Genomic DNA, 25,133 nt, shown 5'->3' on the forward strand with positions numbered 1-25,133 from the left:
GGCTCCTCTTACGCCAATTCTATTTTCGATCAGCTTGCCATTAAGATGAGAGGAAGTTGGTACCTCAACGGAATTACCAATAGGGTTCTGTATTGTGGAATGAAGGTACGCCATTCCTCGTTGCATTAAGTTTAATTCTCTTCTGGCCGCTGACATCTCTCTATACATTTTACGGTGTCTCTCTTTTATTTTGACACCTCTTTCTTCAGAGCATTGACATTTCCCTTTTTTTATCGGAGGTAGAATCAACAGTTTTTCGAGCCTAATCATCTCCGTATAGTCAGAAACACTGACAGCTACCAAAAAATGAGCGAAACCCGAGCAACAAAAATTACAAAGAATAATTTTAGGCAAAAGCAAAATGAAACCCAAATGAAATAACTTAAAAGACTCTTGTAGACAAATAAAACTTTATTAAATTTAAATCCATAAGTAATTTGGATTTCATCATGTATTAAATACATATTAGTCCAAAGGATACCATGGGCTAGTATAATCGGGTCAATTATTTAAATCTAAAATGAATTGATTTAAATAAAAGTCCAATATATTATTGGGCTAACCCGCAAATTGGTCTTCGATCAAATAGGTCGGCCCATAAGCCTCAAGCCCAATGATCCACTAGAGTTTTCTTGGAGACTACTCCACCCCACGCCTATATAAATGGGTCAAAGGAGAAGGCTAAGGGACAAGCAAGTAAGCAAAAGGAAAGGCTAAAAAATCTCTAAAGAGTAGCATCAAGGTCTCCATCCATATCTGCAATCATCGGCTGTGGTCAAATTCCAAAGGCGAACTCAAACCATAGGCGGGCGGCTTCAAATCTTCCGTTCGTAATAACCCAACACCAAATCCTGGTTCGTGACGACCTTCAAATAGTTCGTGACGTACTACAAATCTGAAATCCGTCAAGTTCAAGATCAAGCTCTCAAGCTCTTGAACCATCGTCTGTAAGGAGAAGAATCAGAGGACTACATCTCTTTAGATTTAGAGATATTTTAGAGACTGTAACCCCATCACTTGAAATCGAATATAATATTTGTCGCTATATTTCTTGTCTTGATTATTATTTTTTAGGAACGCACGCCCAGTGGGACTATCTCTACCTCTTATCTCTTCTCAACTCTCAACATAAAAGATCACTAAGATGACTTCAAAGAAGATCGACTCAAAAGTTGTTGACTCCATATTTTCTCCTGATGTTGAAATTATCCTGAACGTTATTATGGGGAGTCTTGGGCCAATCACCCAGAGCAAGGCGAGCGTCTTCGGACAATAAGAACTCCAAGTGTCGTCTGCACAAATATATGCTTTGAGATCTTCATCATCCGAAGAAGAAAGGTCCTCTGCTAGCAAGTTAGAGAGAGGAGATAATATTGCAGAAGTTGTAGAGAAAGCTCTTGCTCAACTTACTTTATACAATACCAAGAGTCAGCTTACCCAACCTGATGATGAAGTTTTAAGTGTTTGGCTCTATGCCAATCTCGCCACATGACATGTTCCAAACTGAGTTCAATCTGTGGGAAGGTCTCGGTTATTCTTCATCATCAGCAATAATCATGGAGGCAATGATGACTAAAACCTCGACAATGGAGGAGCAACTCGCAAACCTGACAAAGGCGATTGATGGCTTAACAAAGTATGCTGAAGATCAAGATGTCTGTATCGCAAAATTAACAGGCATAGTTGAAATCATGATGGATGGAGAATCAAGGCATGCACCTGGAAAGCTTCCTGAAGTCCACGAAAAGGCTGATCCTCCAACAAAACAAGTGGCATTTGCCAAAGAACTTCATGTCTCCTCCGAAGTATTAATTCCCATAGAACAATTGAAGGAATTCATTATGGGAACTATCAAAGATAAGTATGAGGTCGCTTCAATGTCTTCTCTCACGTATGCAAAGTCGTATACTGCAAGAATCGATAGCATGAAGATGCATGCGGCTATTAACCTCCCAAATTACAGCAGTTCGACGGCAAGGGAAATCCAAAGCAACATATCGCGCACTTTATTGAGACATGCAACAATGCAGGAACTTATAGTGTCACGACCCTAAACCTGAACCCGGTCTTGATGACGCCTCTCGTGAAGACAAGGCCAACCAATTATATCCAATTCACTTTTTAAACAGTTAAATATCATAAAAGTAGTCTAAAACATGATATAGCAATACTAAGTAGCGGATAATGTCAATAAGGTGCGGAAGTACAACCCAACACATCCCTAACCGGGGTGTCACAAGTCACGAGCATCTATTAGAGTATAAATACAACTAAAAGGTCTGAAATGTACGAAACACCGACTAATGAAATGAAGAGGGAGAAAAATGGTGCTGCGAACGCCGACAACCACCTTGCTAAACTCCGATAACTCTGCCTCCGATCAGCCAAAACCCGCTACCGGCCGCGTAAATACCTGAATCTGCACACAAGGTGCATGGAGTAAAGTGAGTACTCCGACTCAGTGAGTAATAAAGGTAAATAACAACTTAGCGGTAAGAAATCACGTAAAGCATATCAACATGCTGTATAGAAGCAGTATAAAACCATTTAAGAAAAACAATGAAGTTGTGAAATCTCTTAAAGCATCTTAGCTCAGTTCAAACTTCTTTTGAAAATGACTTTTCAACAGTTATGCAAATGACCCCACGCTCGTCATCAAGCATGTGCTTCACCTCAATATAGCACAACAATGTGCAATCTAGGGTTTCAAACCCTCAGAACATCACTTACAGTCATTACTCACCTATATCCGGTCCGAACACTATCTCGCGATGCCTTTGCCTCTTGAATCGGCCTCCGGATGCTCCAACTCTAACCGAAATCAGTACAAAACCATCAAAATGTGCTAAGGGAACAAAGCTCACTCGAAAATAATCAAATTACCACAAAATTCCCGAAATTGGTCAAACCCGACCCCCCGGGCCCACATCTCGGAATTTGACAAAATTCACAAAACTAAAATCCTTATACTCTCATGAGTCTTACCATACAAAAATTATCCAATTCCGATACCATTTGGTCCTTCAAATCATTATTTTACATTTTTGAAAGATTTTACAATTTCTTCCCAAATTCCATCCCAAATCATGAATTAAATGATGAATTTAATGATAGATTCATGTACCCTAGCCAAATCTGAGTTAAAATGACTTACCCCGATGAATTTCTTGAAAACCCTTCGAAAAATCGCCAAAATCCGAGCTCTATAGGTCAAAATATCAAATAAAACCCAAAACCTCGTATTTATAGAGTACCCCATAGATTTTCACCTCCGCAGACCGCACAAAATCGATCGCGGTCCGCATAAAACCAGTGCGGTCCGCACAAAAACGACCGCGGCCGCACAGACTTTCCTCTACAGTGACAAGTTTTAGTATTTTGACCATCATTTTCGCTACAGATGTCCAAATTGTGATATATTTACCTTTCTGGCTACAACTTTCGTTTTTGAATCACCTTAAAATTCCTTGTAGATAAAATGATATGAGCTTCCAAAGTAGGACCAGTGAAATGTCCCCCACCGCGACCGCACTGCATTTTGTGCGGTCCGCACCAGCACCTACCGCGGCCACACTTCATTTTGTGCGGTCCGCACAGCACATACCGCGGCCACACTTCATTTTGTGCGGACCGCGCGGGTGGGTTCCGAGGCCTGCAACCCTTCTGGACCTACTACAGCTATGATTTTCGGCCTAAAACATCCCCGAACCTACCCGGAACTCCCAGAACTTCAAACAAATTGTACCAACACATACCATGACATTGTTCAAATTTGTTCAAAACTTCGGAACGCTCACAACAACATCAAATCACCAATTTAACATAGGATTCAAGCCTAAAAACTCTAAGAACTCTTAAATTATGCTTTCAATCAAAAAGCCTATCAAATCTTGTGCGAATGACCTAAAATTTTGCACACACATCCCAAATGACACAACGAAGCTAGTGCAACTCTCGGAATTTCATTCCGACCTTTATATCAAAATGTCACCTATCAACCGAAAAACGCCGAAATCTCAATTTCGCCAATGCAAGCCTAAACCTTCACGGACTTCCAACATGCATTCTGATCACGCTCCTAAGTCCCAAATCACCTAACGGAGCTAACCAAATCATAAAAATTCCAATCCGAGATCAAATACAAACAAGTCAAATCTTGGTCAAACCTTTCAAATCTTAAGCTTTCAACTGAGACTGTTCTTCCAAATTCATTCTGATTAACCTGAAACCCAACACCAACGATTTACATAAGTCATAATATATCACACGGGGCAAGTCATGCCCGAGAACTGGCGAGCAAAGTGCAAAAGCTCAAAACAACCGGTCGGGTCATTACATTCTGCCCCACTTAAACATACGTTCGTCCTCGAACGTGCCTAGAGTTGTTCCAAAAGCCAACCAATCGCTGAATAATATTACCATGCATATACCCTGGGGGTGCGTCACCCTATATCCCATAGGTTCGATAACACAATATAACTGAAATTTCACAATCCATCCTCGTCCATAAATCATAGAACCACATTTCTGCTTCTAATATCCTCAATACGATCAAAATATCACATTTATACTGTGAATAAGTCCAAACAAGCCGTAACAAACCATATCTGCTATCTCAGGTGCAATCACATGATATACCACATAACTCAAACACTAGCAGCGATAACTTCTAATCACAGCTGCTGCACATAACAACCAAATACCGATAGAAAACCTCTTATCAACTAAAGTCTCATTCCAATACTTCCATATACTGCCAATGATAAATGAAACACGCAATAAACCATAACCATTTCTCAGATCAACTATTCTAAGGCCACTTCCCCATTGGCAAGGGCCATAGCAAATTCCTGAGCCGAACCTTGATATTATCCTTCAAACATGCTGAAATCGAATCCGTTTGTACTCATTAAAGACCCCAACGATCTCATCTAATCCAACACATTACTCGGGTGACATGACATATCGATACAGGACTAAGCCACAACTTGCACAATACACGCACCAATACGCAACAGTCCGAACATACTCAAATCATGAAAATGACTTCAGATGAAAGAGTTGTACCTCAAGCTCACCAGTACCACCACAACATAAGGCTGAGAACCCGTCTCATATCATAGGAACAGAACACATGAATCTAACCCGAAAGATCATACCTCCACATTCCCAAACGCTACTCCCCATGAAACACCTCAAGTCTCTATGCTCGAAATCGACAACCACCCTCAATTTGATATCTGGAACCAAAGAAAATCATCATACCCATGGTAAAGCAAATACATAACACCTCACAATCTGAAAGGACATAACCGATATGCCATCCACCGCATAGTACCCAGTTACTCTCCCCGCTCAACTTCCACTATGAAACCCCAATAGAACCGCACCATAGATGCCTATAACCCACAATTCATAACATCTCGCAACACAGAAAGGTATCTCTTAGATCTCCCCAAATTACTAATAAGCTCAATAACAATCAAATCAACACATCCCTCAACATTACAACTTGGAGCGAACCAAGCTGACTCATGTTAGAACACAAATCTACATTGGCCTGTCAACGGACCCCTTATCAAGGAAATCCAGAAGCTGCTCTTTCAACTCCTTAACTCTGTCGGTGCCATACGATACGGTGCCCAGCATCAAAGCAATACCGAAATCAACAACCTTGCCTGACGACATGCTCGACCATAAGAAACACATCCGAAAAGTCCCTCACCACTGAACTGAATCAATGGTAGAAGCCTCTGCACAGACGTCTATCACGAAAGCCCATATAAGAAAGACAATCCTTCCCAGTCGTCCGCTGGGTCTTCGAAATATAAAACCACTCCACTAGGACATAATTCATCGAACCTCATCACTCAATCCGTGGTAATTCTAGCATAGCCAACAGCGTCGCCTTAGCACAATAGTCCCAAATGACACAACATGGAGGCAACCAGTCTAAACCCAATATCACGCCCAAAATCTAACATACCAAGCACAAAAGATCCATTCGGGTCTCCAAACCCCGATAGTCACTAAACAGTGCCGATACCCACGACTCGCAACCACAACATAGCCTGAATATAAGAACTTCCCGTCTCCAAATCCATATGGCACATGAATCAACACACCTGATCCCAATTTCGTCGTCCGAATGCATACCACACCTCAAGTACCCAATCATTCCACGAGAGATAATCTAATTTTCCTCTGTGCTACCAAGCAAACTCGAATATCCGCAGTCGATCTGGCAATAAAGTGCTACAATATTACTGAAGTACTATCAACTTAATCTCATTGCCTTTTCTGAAACATATACCCTCGTCAAATCTCTCCAATTAGCAATACCATTTCCTTAATCATTTGAGGCTACCCGCTGCCTAAGAGTTTTATGAATTTCCTTTCAGAACTGAACTGTAACCCATCTAGCCAAGAACTTCCATTGATCCCATCTAGAAGAAAAATCACTACACCTTCCATGCTTCTCACACTCATAGAAAAAAAACATTTCCAATCACGGTAGGAATCAACAATAACTCTCCGAATTCCATTTGCACAAAACTAAACTGTCAGGACCGAATCCTTCCAACTAGACCAAGCTACGCAAAGCCATGAAAACCTAAGAGCATCGACACGAAATACCTATAGAACTCATTGCTCCGAACACACCCAAGGAACTAATCATATCCTTACCATACCGGTCCGGTTCACTACCAAGCTATACTATCCACCCCGGTTCCTTCTAATTTACCTTCAACTTGATACTCCTTCTTGCTATAACATCACAATTCCTCAACCCCAAACTTACCACACAGGACCCAAGCATAAAACCACATCGTCTGAGACCCATAAGTCGTTGAATACTCTCTTAACTATTCCCAAAGGCACCACATTCAAAATACTTTACTCTGAGGAAACTTCCTGCGAATCTAGATCCGTTACCTTTACCTTCCTGATTCTGATACATAGAATTCCATAATTAGTACAGAAAATACCACAAGTCTTGCCATCTTCCACTGAAAACTCAGTTTCTAGCCATAAGTACAACTTGAAAGCCTCCAATTATTGCATGTAGAGTTTTGAACACAATAGGACCATTCTCTAGAGCCATCCACTATACTCAACCCGTAGTAAGATTGATTAACGAACCGAACAACCTGTGCTTCACTAGTACTCCGACACTGCAGAATATGACCTCATTCCAATATAACCAAGCAACTTCTTGCCCTATGCACCGAGCATTCCTTACCAACCACAACTCAAATCATTCCCCAATTCTCGTACACCCATAAAGCATAACATAGCCTTTATTGAAATTTCCTTTACTCGAGCCATAACTGATTCACAAATACGCCTTGAGCTGGAACCATTAGAGCACATAACCGTGCAATCAACTATTCAATAGTGGACTCCCCCACTTGGCTCGAAGCCATAGATCAAAACACGCACCATAACTCATAACGCATACACTTTATTGCTACCATAACACCATAGTGAGATTAACTCAATCCTTCATAAGCTCGTGGAACACAGACCATCTGGTACTTTATATCTTCTACAAATCTCGCATTTACTCTCGTAACAATTAAACCCACTCTCTTAAGCGACCCAAATTAAATTCACACATATATTTCACTTGTAAATGGATCTTCTAACAAATAACATAAAGATCACACAACTCCAGAACACTTCGCAGGAGATAACACACCTGCTTCGCCTTAAACTAACATTTATGTATACTTCCACTGTCATAACCATTACGCAGTCACTTAGTCTTCCTGAGTCTGAACTCATACCGCAACATGAAATCTACTCCACTCCCAACTAGGAGACATGAAAATATTCTTCACACGCCCATAACTCGAGCTATAACTCGAATCAAGATGGTAATCAAGCACCTAATAGTTCTTCTATCCTCCAGCATACCTTTCTCGTCACTTCCAAATCATACGAATACATCTCGCAGCACTAACATTTTCATTACATAGCCATCTAGCCGTCACTTCCACTAATAGAGAAAAACACCGAACATATAAATTCAAAAGCACTTGCTCACACAATCAATACATCGGTGCTCAATCTATAGACAAAAATCTGGCCTTAAGTCCTCCAGACTGGCTCAACATCAACACACAAAGATCGTATCTCGCCCCTCGATCAGGGAATCACAAGCCATCAATGCATATCCAATACCGAGCACTCATGCGTGCATACGAACGCATGGAAGGAATTCAAAGAGTTACTTTTCAAGCTGAATCAAGGACGTACAATAAGAATTCAAGAATGTGAAATTTTTCCTAAAGGTTCTGCAGCCTCTCGAGGATAAGTACAAACGTCTCTGTACCGATCCGCGAGACTCTACTAAACCTGATCATGACTCGTGATACCTATATAACCTAGGCTCTAATACCAACTTGTCATGATCCAAAACCCGAACCCGGTCATGATGGCGCCTCTCGTGAAGACAAGGCCAACCAATTATACCCAAATCACTTTTTAAACAGTTAAATATCATAAAAGCAATTTAAAACATGATATAGCAATACTAAGTAGCGGATAATGTCAATAAAGTGCGGAAGTACAACCCAACACAACCCTAACCAGGGTGTCACAAGTCACGAGCATCTATTAGAGTATAAATACAACTAAAAGGTCTGAAATGTACGAAACACCGACTAATAAAATAAAGAGGGAGAAAAGCAGTGCTGCGAACGCCGGCATCCACCTTGCTAAACTCCGATAACTCTGCCTCCGATCAGCCAAAACCCGCTACTGGGCGCATAAATACTTGAATCTGCACACAAGGTGCAGGAAGTAAAGTGAGTACTTCGACTCAGTGAGTAATAAAGGTAAATAACAATTGAGCGGTAAGAAATCACGTAAAGCATATCAACATGTTGTATAAAAGCAGTATAAAACCATTTAAGAAAAACAATGAAGTTGTGAAATCTCTTAAAACATCTTAACTCAGTTCAAACTTCTTTTGAAAATGAATTTTCAATAGTTATGCAAATGAATGCAAAACAATGAGTGCAGATAAGCACAGAAATCCGCCTCTCAGGCACAATTACACAATCAACAGGAAATGATAGACAATTAAGAGGATAAACACATAACGGTTCGCCCCTTGGGCACAAATACACAATCAACAGGTAATTGACAGGCAATTAAGAAGATAAACACATAAAGATTCGCCCCTCGAGCAATATCTCAGAACAGTAATAGCCCCTCGGGCTATATCTCACATCACAATGGGTACTCGCGCTCACTGGGGGTGTGCAGACTCCGGGAGGGGGCCCTTACAGCCCAAGCACAATATCAAGTCATCTCGTGGCATCATAAACAGGCCCTCACCTCATATCAATATCAACAAGCCACCTCTTGGCGTACATATCTCAGGCCCTCGGCCTCATAATCAATATCAGTATCTCACTGCTACGGCGTGCAACCCGACCCAAAAGTATCCTCACAATACAAGCCCTCGGCCTTACTCAGTCAAAAATCACATAAGTCACTCGGGCAACAGTAAAACATGATGCTCAGCCCAAATATTATTTAAAATATCTTTTCAAGTGTTAAAGTAGAGTAAATATGGCTGAGTTTTGAAAATAGTGAAAAATAACATGACTGAGTTCAAGTATAAAGTCAAAACAGTGAGAAAATATCAACAAAAATCCCCGAAGGGTTCAAATAGCTGACACTAGGCCCAAATATGGCTTTTAGCCCAAATAATGATGACATCAAATAGCTTTCCAATCAAATATGTGGTAAAATCATCAATCGGGATGGACCAAGTCACAATCCCCAATAGTGCACAACCCCACGCTCATCATCAAGTGTGTGCCTCACCTCAATATAGCATAACGATGTGTAATACGGGGTTTCAAACCCTCAGAACATCATTTACAATCATTACTCACCTCTCTCTGGTCTGAACCCGAGCCTGCGATACCTTTGCCCCTCGAATCGGCCTCTGAATGCTCCAAATTTAGCTGAAATCAGTATAAAACCATCAAAATATGCTAAGGGAACAAAGTCCACTTGAAAATAATCAAATTACCACAAAATTCCTGAAATTAGTCAAACCCGACCCCCCGGGCCCACATCTCGAAATTTGACAAAATTCACAAAATGAAAATCCTTATACTCTTACGAGTCTAACCATACGAAAATTATCCAATTCCGATACCATTTGGTCCTTCAAATCATCATTTTACATTTTTGAAAGATTTTATAATTTCTTCCCAAATTCCATCCCAAATCACGAATTAAATGATGAATTCAATGATAGATTCATGTACTCTAGCCAAATCTGAGTTAGAATCACTTACCCCGATGAATTTCTTGAAAAACCTTCGAAAAATCGCCAAAATCCGAGCTCTATAGGTCAAAATATTAAATAAAACCCAAACCTCATATTTATAGAGTACCCCACAGATTTCCACCTCCGCAGACCGCACAAAATAGACCGCGGTCCGTACAAAACCAGTACGGTCCGCACAAAAACGACCGCGACCGCACAGGCTTTCCTCTGCAGTGACAAACTTTAGTATTTTGGCCATAACTTTTGCTACAAATATCCAAAATGTGATATATTTACCTTTCTGGAAACTAGACACGAAGGGTCACATTTTTTGTTTTTGAATCACCTCAAAATTCCTTGTAGATAAAACGATATGAGCTTCCGAAGTAGGACTAGTGAAATGTCCCCCACCACGGCCGCACTGCATTTTGTGCGGTCCGCACAACACCTACCGCGGCCGCACTTCATTTTGTGTGGTCCTCACAGCACATACCGTGGCCACACTTCATTTTGTGTGGACCGTGCGGGTGGGTTCCGAGGCCTGCAACCCTTCTGGACCTGCTACAGCTATGATTTTCGGCCTAAAACATCCGGAACCTACCCGGAACTCCCAGAACTTCAAACCAATTGTACCAACACATCCCATGACATTGTTAAAACTTGTTCAAAACTTCGGAACGCTCACAACAACATCAAATCACCAATTTAACATAGGATTCAAGCCTAAGAACTCCAAGAACTCTTAAATTATGCTTTCGATCAAAAAGCCTATCAAATATCGTGCGAATGACCTAAAATTTTGCACACACATCCCAAATGACACAACGAATCTAGTGTAACTCTCGGAATTTCATTCCGACCTTTATATCAAAATCTCACCTATCAACCGGAAAACGCCAAAATCTCAATTTCGCCAATGCAAGCCTAAATCTTCCACGGACTTCCAACATGCATTCCAATCATGCTCCTAAGTCCCAAATCACCTAATGGAGCTAACCAAATCATAAAAATTCCAATCCGAGATCAAATATAAACAAGTCAAATCTTGGTCAAACCTTTCAAATTTTAAGCTTTCAACTGAGACTGTTCTTCCAAATTCATTCTGATTAACCTGAAACCCAACACCAGTGATTACATAAGTCATAATATATCACACGGGGCAAGTCATGCCTGAGAACTAGCAAGCAAAGTGCAAAATCTCAAAATGACCGGTTGGGTCGTTACATATAGAGATTACCTTGTCAATTAATTTGTCCGCTCACTAAAGGGGAATGATTTTGATTGGTACACCAACCTCGAGGATGGATCCATTGATAGTTGGGACCAATTGGAGCAAGAATTTCTCAATCGCTTTTATAGCACGAGGCGTACTGTGAGCATGGTGGAACTTATGCACACTCGCCAACGAAAAAATAAACCAGTTATTGACTTTATCAATCGATGAAGGAATGCAAGCCTTAACTGCAAAGATAGGCTAAGCAAAGCTTCTGGCATAGATATGTGCATCCAAGAAATGCATTGGGGACTTCATTAAATCTTGCAATGAATTAAGACCAGAACACTTGAAGAACTTGCCACCCGTGCTCATGATATGAAGTTGAGAATGGCTTCTGGGGGAAACGAAGGGCTGCCCAACTACGAACCTCGCAATGGAAGAGATAAGTAAGAAGTCAAGAAATGGAGCAAGTTCGTACCCAAGAATGAAAGCAAAGAATCCATGAACGTCAATGCCTCTCCTTCGAAGTTTACTACCAAGGTGAGCAAGAAACAGAGTATGAAAACAACTTCCTCTCAAGACAATGCAAATCGAAAGTTGACTCTCAAAGAGATGAAAGAAAAGGAGTACCCATTTCTAGACTCTGATGTGCCTGCAATATTTGAAGAACTCCTCGAGTTAAAGCTTATTGAGCTGCCAGAAATGAAGCAGCCAAATGAAGCTGGAAAAAACAATGACCCGAATTACTGCAAATACCATCGGCTTATAGGTCACCCTCTTGAGAAGTGCTTTGTTTTCAAGGACAAAGTTATGGATTTGGCTCGTCAAAAGAAGATCAAGCTCGAAGACGAAAAGGCGAGCACAAACCATGTGTCCATTGTATTTGGCTCATTCGATCCGATTAAGATATGCACATGTGAAGGGAATGAAGATGAAGAATTGTTAGAGGATGACAAAGTCCTAGTTGATCAACCTGATAAAGAAGGATGGACCCTAGTGACTCATCGAAGACTCCGTAAATTGAGTCCGCAAAAAGGATCAATGAAGCAACCTACGAGGAATAAGATGGTGAGAAGACCAAAGAAGCTACAAATGATTAAGAACCCAAAGAAGGTGGAGATAGAGACACACCATCACCAAAAGCCATGCCACCCGGTGACTTTGGAAGAATTTTTGCCGAGCTGGCTTCGCATGAGGATTTCTGACGATGATAGCAAGTCCTTATGTTGTAATGCTGATAAAGAAGAAGAGGAAAAAAACGAAGTCAAGTCAACACTGTCTCCATCACTGTCTAATAGTCTTGTTAAGTCCCCCTTCCAAGAAGCAGATGTTTGTAATACAAAAATCACCTTCACTGAAGGCGATCTCCTACTTGGTGAGACACCACACAATCGCCCTTTGTTTATGGTGGGTTATGTGTTCGAGTGGAGGATAAATAGAATCTTGATAGATGACGGATCTGCAGTTAACATTCTTCCCATTCGCATAATGAAAGAACTCGGCATCTCAACTGAAGAACTTTCTGAAAGCCGACTGATGATTCAATGATTCAATCAAGGGGGACAAAGGGCCATAGGAGCTATCAAGCTAGAAATCACCATGGGAGATATGCAATCAATTGCATGGATGAATGTGATTAATGCAAAGACTTCATACAATTTGTTGCTTGGAAGGCCGTGAATACACGAGAACAAAGTTGTCCCATCAACGTATTACCAATGTTTGAAATATAATAAAGATGGAGTCGGAAAGAAGATAGTTGCTGACGACAAGCCGTTCGCTGAAGCCGAGGCATACTTCGCTGATGCAAAGTTCTACTTGAAGAACCACATCATGAAGGGAGTAAAAGTTGATGACATCACGAAGTCCAAAGGCAAGAAAATAGCTCCTTTATTTCGTTACGTCCCAAAAGTTAAGAAAGATGAAGGAGAATCATCAAGCCTCCAAAAATATGCACTAAGAGAATTAACTCTTCCTATCATGTAGATTGATACCATAAAGTTACCTTTAAAGCTACTGGAAAAGTTTGTGTCCCCTAACATGCCTCAGAATAAGGCACTCCCCCCCGAAACGCACAAATGAAGGTTTTGATACGAATGCTTACAGGTTGTTTGCAAAGGCTGGATATGATCCCAATGAATCATCTAAGCTAGGGAAGCTCCCACCTGAAGCTACTAGGAAAGCAAATACGATGAAGGATAAGGAGCATGCGGTGAAGCAATCACGTGAGGGTCTAGGTTACAAACAACCCCCACCAGTTCGCATCTACATTAGAAGAGCAAGTATTAACTATATCATGATGGAAAATGAACCCGTTGATCCTAATAAAAGGCCTTATGTCTTTGATCGACTGGGAGAACCAACTACAAGAACTTATGTATTTCAGAGGTTGGGGCCATTGAAAAAGAAGAAGAACAAGTCCCAAAGAAATTATGAAAAAATAAAAAAACCTTTGCCATCTAGAGTCCAAAGTATCTCCAAAGAGTGTCAAAGGCTGATCCCTTTCAGAATTAGGCGACAATCAAAACTTTTGATTTCATGCGAAGAGGTTCTCAAAGTGAAGACTCGCACAGTGGTCCACACTAGAGAGCGTGACGAAGATGAAGAAAGTGTAGGATCCTCATATCATATTACTGCGAATGAGGAGCAATACACTTCATTCCTAAGGAAAGTTGACGAAAATTTGGGGGATGCCTCTTGGTGGCCCTATATCTTTTAATGATGGTGATCCTTAAGAAGATGAAGATGTCGAGGATGCTCTTGTGAAACTAGAAGAAGGAATTAAAATGACTGTTGATGCATTGAAAGAAATCAACCTTGGCACTACAGAAGACTCCAGGCCCACCTATGTAAGTGCCCTATTAACCACAGATGAAGAAAGCACTTATGTGGAGCTACTCAAAGAATATAGAGATGTCTTTGCTTGGAGCTACAAAGAGATGCCTGGTTTAGATCCTAAAGTAGCAGTTCATCATCTCGCGATCAAGAAAGGAGCTCGTCTTGTTAAGCAAACCCAAAGACGCTTCAGGCCAGAATTGATCCCATCAATCGAAACCGAGGTCAATAAACTCATCGAAGTTGGTTTAATTCGGAAGGTTAAATATCATACATAGATTTCAAGCATTGTTCTTGTGAAGAAGAAGAATGGCCAAATTCGAGTTTGTGTCGATTTTAGAGACCTCAATAATGCTTGCCCTAAGGACGAATTTCCGCTCCCCATTTCAGAGCTTATGATTGATACCACCGGCGGATATGAGGTGATGTCTTTCATGGATGGATCATCTAGCTACAATCAAATGCATATGGCACCAAAAGATGAAGAGCTTACTACATTTCGCACTCATAAAGGAATTTATTACAACAAAGTAACGCCTTTTGGCTTGAAAAATGCTGGTGCCACTTATCAAAGGGCAATGGAAAATATCTTTGATGACGTCCTCCACAAGAATGTAGAATGTTATGTGGATGATTTAGTGGTGAAATAAAGAAAGAGAGGAGACCACTTGCAAGACTTAAGAATGGTGTTCGAACAAATCCGGAGATATCAACTTAGAATGAACCCGTTGAAATGTGCCTTTGGAGTTACTTCTGGAAAATTCCTTGGCTTCATTTTCGACATCGAGGGATTGAGATAGATCAAGCCAAAGTTGATGCAATCTTGAAGATGCCCGAGCCTAGAAATATACATGAACTGAAAAGTCTACAAGGAAAATTGGCGTACCTTAGAAGATTCATCTCAAATCTAGCAAGGAAGTGCCAACCTTTTAGCCGTCTCATGAAGAAGGGTGTACCTTTTGACCGTGTGCCCTCTAGGCATCAATTCTCAATTTAACGTCATCACCACAATCTTCATACTTGGTTTAACTCTTCAATCAATCAAGTGAATATATGGGACCAAGCTTGCAGCAATTCATTCCAAAACATCAAATCCTACTTGATGAGACCTCCAGTTCTGGCAACCCATATACCAGGAAAGCCATTGATTTTATATATTGCAGCCTAAGAAAGGTTAGTTGGAGCCCTTTTGGCCCAATAAAATGGTGAAAGTAAAGAAAATTCCCTCTACTACTTGAGTAGGATGATGACCCCAAATGAGCTGAAGTATTCTCCGATCAAAAAGTTGTGTCTGGCGTTGGTTTTCACAATTTAAAAGCTCTAACGCACTACTTTCAAGCTTATGTCATCCGTCTCGTCTCAAGGGCGAACCCGATCAATTTTGTTATGTCAAAACCCGTCTTCAATGACCGATTAGCAAGGTGGTACCTCCAATTTCAACAATTCGAGATTGTGTATATCCCGCAAAAAGCTATTAAAGGACAAGCTTTAGTAGATTTCTTGGTAGATCATCCAATTCCCGATGTTTGGGAGTTGACTGATGAACTACCTGATGAGGATGCGATGGTCATCAAAGTGCAACCACCATGAAAAATGTATTTTGATGGTGCCGCACATCGTGAAGGAGTTGGTGCAAGTGTTGTGTTTGTCACTTCTCAAGGAGAAGTCTTGCCATATTCCTTCACCTTAACACAACATTGCACCAACAACGTTGCAGAATATCAAGCGCTCATACTTGGGCTTGAGGTGGCCGTTGATATAAGACAACTATAATTACATATTTTTGGAGACTCAAAGTTAGTGATCAATCAATTGCTAGGTAGCTACGAGGTAAAAAAGCCAGAATTGCGTCCTTATTATGATTATGCACAGAAATTGATTGGATGGCTTGGCAATGTAACTCTTCAGGATCTGCTAAGGAAGGAAAATAAGAAAGCTGACGCCTTAGCCGCTCTAGCTTCGACATTGACTCTGCCCGACCAGACACAAATCACTATCTGCCAAAAACGGATAGTGTCGCTAGATGAGAACGATGATGAAGAAAGCAAGCTCGAGCGTTTGGTAGTAGTCGCTGAAGCTGTGAAAGTTGATTGGCGACAAACCATGATCGAGTACTTATGTTATGGGATACTTCCAGAAGATCCAAGAAGAAAGACCGAAATTCGTCGGCGTGCCCCTCGCTTCCTTTACTACAAAGACACTTTGTATCGAAGATCATTTGAGGGAGTTCTCTTGCGTTGTTTAGGGGAAGATGAAGCAACTCAAGCTATGCAAGAGGCACACTCTGGAGTTTGTGGATCACATCAATCCAGGCTGAAGCTTCACTTCCACATTAAGAGGATGGGTTACTACTAGCCGACAATGGTGAAAGATTGCTTAGATTATGCTCGAAGATGCAAGGCTTGCTAGTTTCACGTAAATTTTATACACCAACCACCTGAAATGTTACACCCTACTATTGCATCTTGGCCATTTGACGCTTGGGGATTAGATGTTGTTGGACCACTTCCAAAGTCTTCTGGAGGACATCTATACATCTTGGCCGCAACTGATTATTTCTCAAAATGGGTCGAGGCCGTCGCTCTCAAAGAAGTGAAGAAAGAGAATGTTGCAAACTTCATTCGAGTGAACATCATATATCGTTTCGGCATTCCTAGTTATATAATAACAGATAATGGCAAACCATTCGATAACAAATTGATGACCAAGATCTGTGAACTTTTTGGCTTCAAGCAACATAATTCGTCAATGTATTATACTGCTGCAAATGGACTAGCCAAAACATTTAACAAGACACTTTTCAACTTGTTAAAGAAGGTCATCTACAAGTCTAAAAGAGATTGGCATGACAGAATGGAAGAAGCATTGTAGGCATATCGTACGACTCATCGCACATCGACACAAGCAACTCCTTATTCTCTTGTTTATGGAGTTGAAGCAGTTCCTTCTCTTGAGCGTCAAATACCGTCCTTGCGACTCGTTGTCCAAGAAGGTCTTACTGAAGAAGAAAACGCTCGTTTGTTCCTTAAAGAACTTGACTCCCTTGATTGAAAAAGGCTAGAAGCTCAACAAAGTCTTGAATGTTATCAAGCTCGTCTTTCTCGTGCTTTCAACAAAAAGGTTCGCTTGAGGTCCTTCCAAGTTGGCGATTAAGTTCTTGCAGTAAGAAGACCTATTATCACCTCTCGCAAATATGGGGGCAAATTCACTTCAAAGTGGGATGATCCATATGTCGTGCAAGAAGCCTATTCAAGTGGAGCTTACAAGTTAGTTGATGCAGATGGCATGAGAATTGGCCCTATCAACGGGAAATTTTTGACGAGGTATTATCCTTGAAGAATAAACGCTCCTCGATGCACGAGCCTAAACTATAAGTCATGAAGCTCCTTAATGCACAAGCCTAAACTGCATGCTGCTACGCTCCTCGACGCACGAGCCTAAACTGTAAGTCATGAAGCTCCTTAATGCACGAGCCTAAACTGCATGCTGCTACGCTCCTCGACGCACGAGCCTAAATTACAAGTCATAAAGCTCCTCGACGCACGAGCCTAAACTACAAGTCTCAATGCTTCTCGACGTACGAGCCTAAACTGTAAGTCATGAAGCTCCTCGATGCACGAGCCTAAACTGCAAGTCTCAACATTCCTCAACGTACGAGCCTAAACTGCAAGTCATGACGCTTCTTGATGCATGAGCCCAAACTGCACGTTGCTACACTCCTGGTCCGCATGAGTCTAAAAAATAGTCTGCTAGGTTGAAAACCTCGAAAGAAGCGGTCTAGGCAAAAAAAAAAGGTCAGCTAGGTTGAAAACCTCGCGAGAGGCGACCTAGGGAAAAATTAGGACATAAAAAAAAAAGAATTCACCCACTTAACTACGTTATGACTTGATCCTCTTTACCGAGGTACGTAGGCAACTTAGAGTTTTATTCTAAGTTTAGTCACATGAGTTTAAAAAAAATAAAACACTACAAAAAAATGGAAATATTGTGGCGGTTATATTACGGCAGTTCGAATAAACCGCCGCAAAATCTAATTAAAAATGGCGTCTTGCCAGCCGCCGATTAAATATTTTCAATAGCGGCGATTAAAACCGCCGTAATATTTTACTCACAACAATCGATACTATTCCCCCCATAAATTTTAGTATTTCCCCCTCATTATTTTGAGACTCCCTCCAGAATTCCCCAAATGACTATCTGCTCGGTTATGAAACTTACCCTTTCCCTCCCAAAAATTATCCTTTCCTTCCAGATCCCTCCATCCTTTCCCTCCAAAATTTTTTGTTAAAACTCACGCTTACCCCAATTTCACGATTCATTTTTCTTGAAGGTAAAACTCACTCTTATCCACCATTCCTCTGTTTTAGGTAAAACAATTGGAACTGAGGCATGAAATTGATAAGAATCGAGGTTCAAATCAGGTAATGTAGCGATTAGGGTTCATGTATAGTACCAAAAGTTATTTTTCTCTTTATTAGGGTTCATGCATGTATAAAATTTTCCCAATTTGTTCTAATTCTTTTTCCTTAGTCCGATAATCAATGATTTCGCTACAGTTTGGTATTTCGATTTTCCTCAGTCCGATTTTTCCCAATGCTTTGTTTGGTATTTCGATTGCATGCAGTTAATTTTGATATTTTAATATGTTGTACTTGCTAATATTAACCTAAGTATTATATATGGGCTTGATATGTAGCCGAGAGACCAAAAACTACCGGTGAAACTATTGGGATCGACGTTGACAGTAAAACATTTGATAGGTATAGCTCGTTTCAGTTTAATTTTATCCTTTCTTTTGAGCAGATTTTTTTATTAAACAGATTTCATAGGAGTATTATCTCTACGAATTTCTATATTTATTTGTGTTTATCTGAATCTAAGAGATACTAGTGCTGAATGGTGGATGTTTTAGTTTGAAATTTCTGTATTTTCTTTATGCCATTGATAAATCGTAACTTAGAGTTTGAACATTACAAGTTTCCTTGTTCTCGCTGTTTTAAATGACACCTGATGCAACATTAATGTAGCTTCTGGCCTATTAATGTGACAACCCAAAGGGTCATCACCTATTTTCTTATCCATTTTGTGCTTCCGAGGCCTTGAAAACCTCATTTAGAGTAGCCTTGATTTGCGTGCGCAGTCCGGGTTCGTAGCCAGAAAGCTTAAAGATGAAATTCTGTGAAAAATGTTAAGTCTTGACTTTAAAATGAGTTAGTTTGACTTCGGTCAACCTTTTGGGTAAACGGACCTGGACCCGTGATTTGACGGTCTCAGAGGGTTTGTAGGAAAATATGGAACTTGGGCGTATGCCTGGAATCGAATTCCGAGGTCCCAAGCACGAGAAATAAATTTTTAAGTGAAATTGTTTTCAGAAATTGTTTGAGGAAATTTGAAATGAAATTTGATTAGAAAATGATGGTATCGGGTCCGTATTTTTGTTCCGATGCACGATACAAGTCTTATATATGTTTTAAGTCCTTCTTGTAAAGTTTGGTTAAAATCGGACATCGTTTGACGTGTTTTGGACTTGAATAAGTTCGTACGATATTGTTGATTTAGTACGTGTGTTTGGTTAGGAGCCCCGAGGGCTCGAGTGTGTTTCGGATGGGTTTCAGCAAGTTTTGAACTTAGGAAAAAGTTGCAGATCTCTGAACCCTCTAATGCGGTTCGTGAGAAATCACGTGCGACTGCGGAGGGGCCAGCGTAGTTGCGTTCGCCTTTGTGCAGTCTGCGGTGGAGGCTGTGCGGCTGCAGTCGGCCTTGTGCGGTCCGCACAGGGTGCTGAATTGCAAGTCTTTAGGGAGGCCAGCGCGGCCGCGATCGCCTTTGTGCGGTTCCCGGGGGAAGCCTGTGCGGTTGCGGTCCATTTGATGCGGTCCGCACAGGGGGTCTGAGAGGGGTATAAATAGACGGGAATTTCAGCTATTTTTCACTTTTCAAAACCCCCCAAAAAAATATAAGAGGCGATTTTTCAAATAACCTTTCTTCTCCAAAATGTGATTAAGTGATTTCTAACTCATTTTCTTCACTTCTTAATATCTTTTAACATGATTTCAACTTCAAATCAAAGATGTTCATGGGGAAAATTGGGTGTTTTGGGTAGAACTTAGGTTTTTTCTAAAATTGGGGATTTGGACCTTAATTTGAAGTCTAATTTCAAAACAAATTATATATTTGGATTCGTGAGGGAATGGGTAATTGGGTTTTGGTCCGAACCTCGAGTTTCGACCACGTGGGCCCGGGGTGATTTTGACTTTTTGGATAAAATTTTGGATAAACTCATTTTCATGCATTGGGGTTGATTCATTTAGCACTTATTGATGTAATTAAGTAACTTATGACTAGATTCGAGCGGATAGGTGGTGGAATCGAGGGGTAAAGCGGTAATTGAGGCTTGAATTGTGTTCGTTGCATCGATGTAAGTTTTTGGTCTAACCTTAGCTTGATGGATTAAGAGTTGTGTCCTATTTGTTATTTGTTTCTTGTTGAGTACGACGTATAGGCATGATGACGAGTATCTATACGTAGGTGTCAAGCATGACCGTGAGTCTTATATTGTGAATTTCATGATTTCGTTGTATTATTCATGCCTTGGTGAAGATTTCCAATTGCTGTATAAAGTTTGTGGAAAGGTTTGTGACCTATGAACATTGAGGAGCGTTGGCTCAAGTTGTATAGTGAAATTGTGAAAGTATAAGTGATAACCGAACCTCTAGAGCATTGGCTCGGGTTGTGAAGTGAATTGTGGAGTAAAATTGAGAAAGAGAAGAGATCATATGTTGACACCCTTGTCGGGCTATTGTTAAATTATTTGTTGTTCCCTTATTGGGATTTAATTGTTTAATTGATGTTCCCTTGGCGGGATTTAATCGTTTAACTGTTGTTCCCTTGCTGGGACCTCTATTACTATTTTGTTTATTCCCTTACCCCTTGCTTGTGATTGTTGTTTGGGTGAGGAAGAGTGTTAAAACACGAAGGATGATGCCGTGCATTATTTGTTATTGTGAGGAAAGAGTGTAAAGCACGAAGGGTGATGCCGTGCTGCACGATGTACCATTCCGTGCCGATTTTATTGATTATATGGTGAGGAAAGAGAGTAAAAGCACGAAGGATGATGCCGTGCATTTGTTGACTTCTGATTCTTTGTTGATATCCGAGTTATGTTGTTTCTTTTATTACTTGTAGTTATTTAATTTAAGTCTTCCGCTTTAATTCCATATTTCCGCTGTTATTTAAATACTTAATGCCTGATGTTATGCTTGATAAAAAGAATTTAAAATAAAGGAGTTTGGAGTTTATGATTCGTGGCTTGCTTAGCTTCTACGAGTAGGCGCCATCACGACTCCCGAGGGTGGGAATTTCGGGTCGTGACAATTAATTACAAAAGATCTCAAATTGATTGTGCATTTTTAGTTAAACATTGCACACAAAATTTATTGGATACTTAAATGGCGTTAACTGCCTCAATCTTCGCCTTGTCATCTCCTTCTTTGGCTATGTTCACAGAGGGAAACAAAAATTGACAATTTCTCCTAGTCTCAGTTAATGTTTTAAATGAGAGTTTGTCATTCTAATTTTAGTTGAAATTCAGTATTTGCCCTTGTGTTTGAAGGGTTGAGGGCACAATTGAAGATCTTCCAAGCTTGTTCATTTATTTTGTGCTCATTTATGTTTGTTTACATAGTAATAGATTTCATAGGCTTATCTGAATTATAAGCTCTTCAAGCTCATTACTGAACTCCACATTCAAATCCAAATTCCCAAAGTGTTTCGCGGCCCTGCCTGGTTGCCTTCTTCTATATTAAGTGATAGACTTATGGTTAATCTTATTAAGTCTCTATGATTAGCTGAGTTAACCTTTATGTTGATTTTGTGCATAATCTACCTCTATTAGTTAAACAGTAGTATCATATCAGCTAAGCTAATTGCATCATGTTCTTGAACTTTTCTTGGTGTCTTTGTACCTCTAGATTAACTTGACTCGTCTACTTGTGACATTATGTTGATCTTATAAATTGTTTCCCTGTAGCCCATGTTTTGTATTTGACCTGCTTACTTGGATGACTAGTTGATAAGTATGTTGTTGGTAACCTACATGTTCTGCACATTTAATGATTCATATAGCTATATGTTGTTCTTGAATCCTATTAAGCTTCTCCCTCCTTTTTCAGTTTTACATTAATTTTTATTTGAGAATATTAATAGGAGTAAATTGATTGCTGAAGTTTGACCACTGGTCATCAGGAGTACTTTCATTTTAAATGTCTTCTGTCCACTGTTTTGTCCTCTGTAAGTGGTGTTATTTCACAGGTTATGTTTTTTTGCTTTTGAACTATCTTTTTAGTTTTGATATTGTGATGTTATCTTATGTCTTCCTTTTTAGCCATGCCAATTGATAAATATTGGATCAGCAAACCACGAAACACACCTGAATATATAGATGGTCTAAGACAATTTTTGGATTTTTGCTTTTGAGCACGGGTTAGTTGGAAGCATCTTAATATATTTTCGTTTCAAATTAGTTTAGATTATAGCTATGTCCTTTTTTGTTCTTAACTTGCTTTATGTTCTTGCATCTAGCTACTTTCTTTCATTAATTAAGCTTTAAGTTATTTTTATCTTGAAATTTAAACTGATTTCGTATCAAGGTTTTCTTGTTTTGCTTTATATACCTTTATGTATGTAGAGATGCCGAAGCAAAATAGGGTTAAAAATTAATTCAAATCAGTCAAAGAGAGATCTTCACTTGTTCCGAGGCAGTCATCACAGGCTCAAGCTTCATCTTCAACATCTTATCGAGTCTCTTTACATTCTACACTGCCTACACAACCCACACAGCCTGTTATTCCAGTTGATGGAGTCTCTTCGCAGCACAGTGTTCCATCTTCATCATCTAATGGAGTCTCTTCGCAGCATGTTGTATCATTTTCATCATCTGATGGGGTATCTTCTCAGCCCGCCATTCCATCTTCATCATCTGGTGCAGTTTCTTCACGACAAACTGGACGTAGTACTAGCAATGAAGAGCCTCATTGGTTTGTTGATGTTATAGGTACATATGAATTTCAAGTGATTGAGTATTCTTTCTCCTTGTTCTCCAGTTATCTATCAATACCTTCTCCTTGTTCTCCAGTTATCTATCCTTGAGATCCTCCTCCTCTTTAGTTGAAGTTTCCAACAATGACTTAGTTTTCTCAAATTCAGCCAAGAAATTTTGACAACCGGTTATTCTCTGAGAGTAATCTCTCCAGCTATACATGATGGTTGGGAAGTCAAACTTAAGTTCCAATATTTGCTTGGCTTCTTCATCTGCAAATAATGAGAGGTTGCCAACAAGTACGGCCTGATGCACTTGGCATAGTATTCAGTCCCGAGCACCTCGGCTGTGTTCGAGGTTTAGGCTTGGGTGTAGTTCCAACCGTAGCATTCAAACAGACATATGTGAGATACTGTCGTGGTTATGTGTGTTCATCTAGCAGTACCGCTCCAACTCCGGAGTGGCAGCAAGAGATGACAGATGTGAAATCAAAATTAAATGCACTGATTAGCTTATATGAAAGGAACATAGGGAATATCCCGAGGAGTTTGCTCACTTATTTTCCACTCCTCCACAGGTATAAGTTCTCTTACTACAGTAAAATTTTAGTTATTTGCTTTTCTTATCGTTCTTTTTTAACATAAAGTGGTTTCCTAAGCCGTGTAGTTACCTTTTTGGTGATTAAACTCATTGATTTCAATGTGATTTCTGTATATCCAGTCCTACTACTTCAGCTTACCTGTTAAAATTTTAGTTATTTGCTTATTGATTGTATTTTTTCTTCCTTTTTTTCAGGCACCAGATTTAGGAAGTGATGCACCATCAACAGTTGAACCAAGAAGATCTTTAGATGAAAGTAAGAAGATCTTTAGATGAAAGTAACAATGATGATCGTCCAAATGTGAATTAGTGATTATTCTATAGGATCAACTATGGATCTTTTGGATATGACTGTGAAAATACACTTTGAAGCATTAATATTTGGATGAAGTAATTTTGTTATACTTGTGTAAGTGTGAATTTGTGATTATTTTGTAGGATCAACAATGAATCTTTTGGATATTTCTGTTGAAATACTTTGAAGCATTAATATTTGGATGATGCAATTTTAGTATACTTGTGTTTCATATAATGAATATTTTTATTATTTAATTTTCTATATTGGGTTTAAATGATTATGAAGTGCTACAGAAGTTTCAAAGCATAACATTCAATAAATAGGATTCTAAATGTGAAAATACAGGATTGTGAAGTAGAGAAAATTAAAATTACGGCGGTTTAAACCACCTTAATATGAAAAAAAGAAGCCACAATTGAAACGGTTAAAATACGGTGGTTTTCACATGTAATTACGGTGGGTTTTTCAAAATTGCCGTAATATAATTTTGGCGGACGGGATTGTGGCGATTTCAAAAGCCACTGTTAATGTGTATTAGGGCGGTTCCAAACCGCCATTATATGCTAAAATAACCATCGTAATAACCCCATTTTCTTGTAATGAAAGTTTGGCGTCATCAGATCATTACATTATTTCTTCCAAGTGTAGAGGCATATATCTATGAGGAAAAGAGACGATTTGCTTTGAAGTATAAAAGATGTTTTATTGCTTCAATAGTACAAAAGTTGATACATCAAAAAATGTAGAGATAAAAGGAATTAGACGTTTTCCTTACAAAAGCCTAAGTCATGAAAATGACCGTAAACTAGCCTTTGTGGCCGACTCGTCTTGAATGCTTGATGTCTCCACA

At 39.9% G+C, this 25,133-nt stretch overlaps 1 long non-coding RNA gene across 6 annotated transcripts; it reads left to right on the forward strand.

Annotated features, from left to right (window-relative positions):
* The first annotated feature begins 18,473 nt into the window (after positions 1–18,473).
* On the forward strand, positions 18,474–24,499 carry LOC107806602 (uncharacterized). 6 transcript variants are annotated; one of them, XR_012700235.1, is made up of 4 exons: positions 18,474–18,769; positions 19,045–23,400; positions 23,482–23,962; positions 24,181–24,499. It is a non-coding gene; the product is annotated as an uncharacterized LOC107806602 (long non-coding RNA). The 6 variants fall into 6 exon arrangements; XR_012700239.1 differs by having other exon boundaries at positions 23,553–23,962; XR_012700237.1 differs by having other exon boundaries at positions 19,045–22,829; positions 23,035–23,962.
* The last annotated feature ends 634 nt before the right edge of the window (positions 24,500–25,133 follow it).

This window comes from Nicotiana tabacum, chromosome 16 (genome assembly GCF_000715075.1).
Source record: "Nicotiana tabacum cultivar K326 chromosome 16, ASM71507v2, whole genome shotgun sequence".
Classification (NCBI taxonomy): domain Eukaryota; kingdom Viridiplantae; phylum Streptophyta; class Magnoliopsida; order Solanales; family Solanaceae; genus Nicotiana; species Nicotiana tabacum.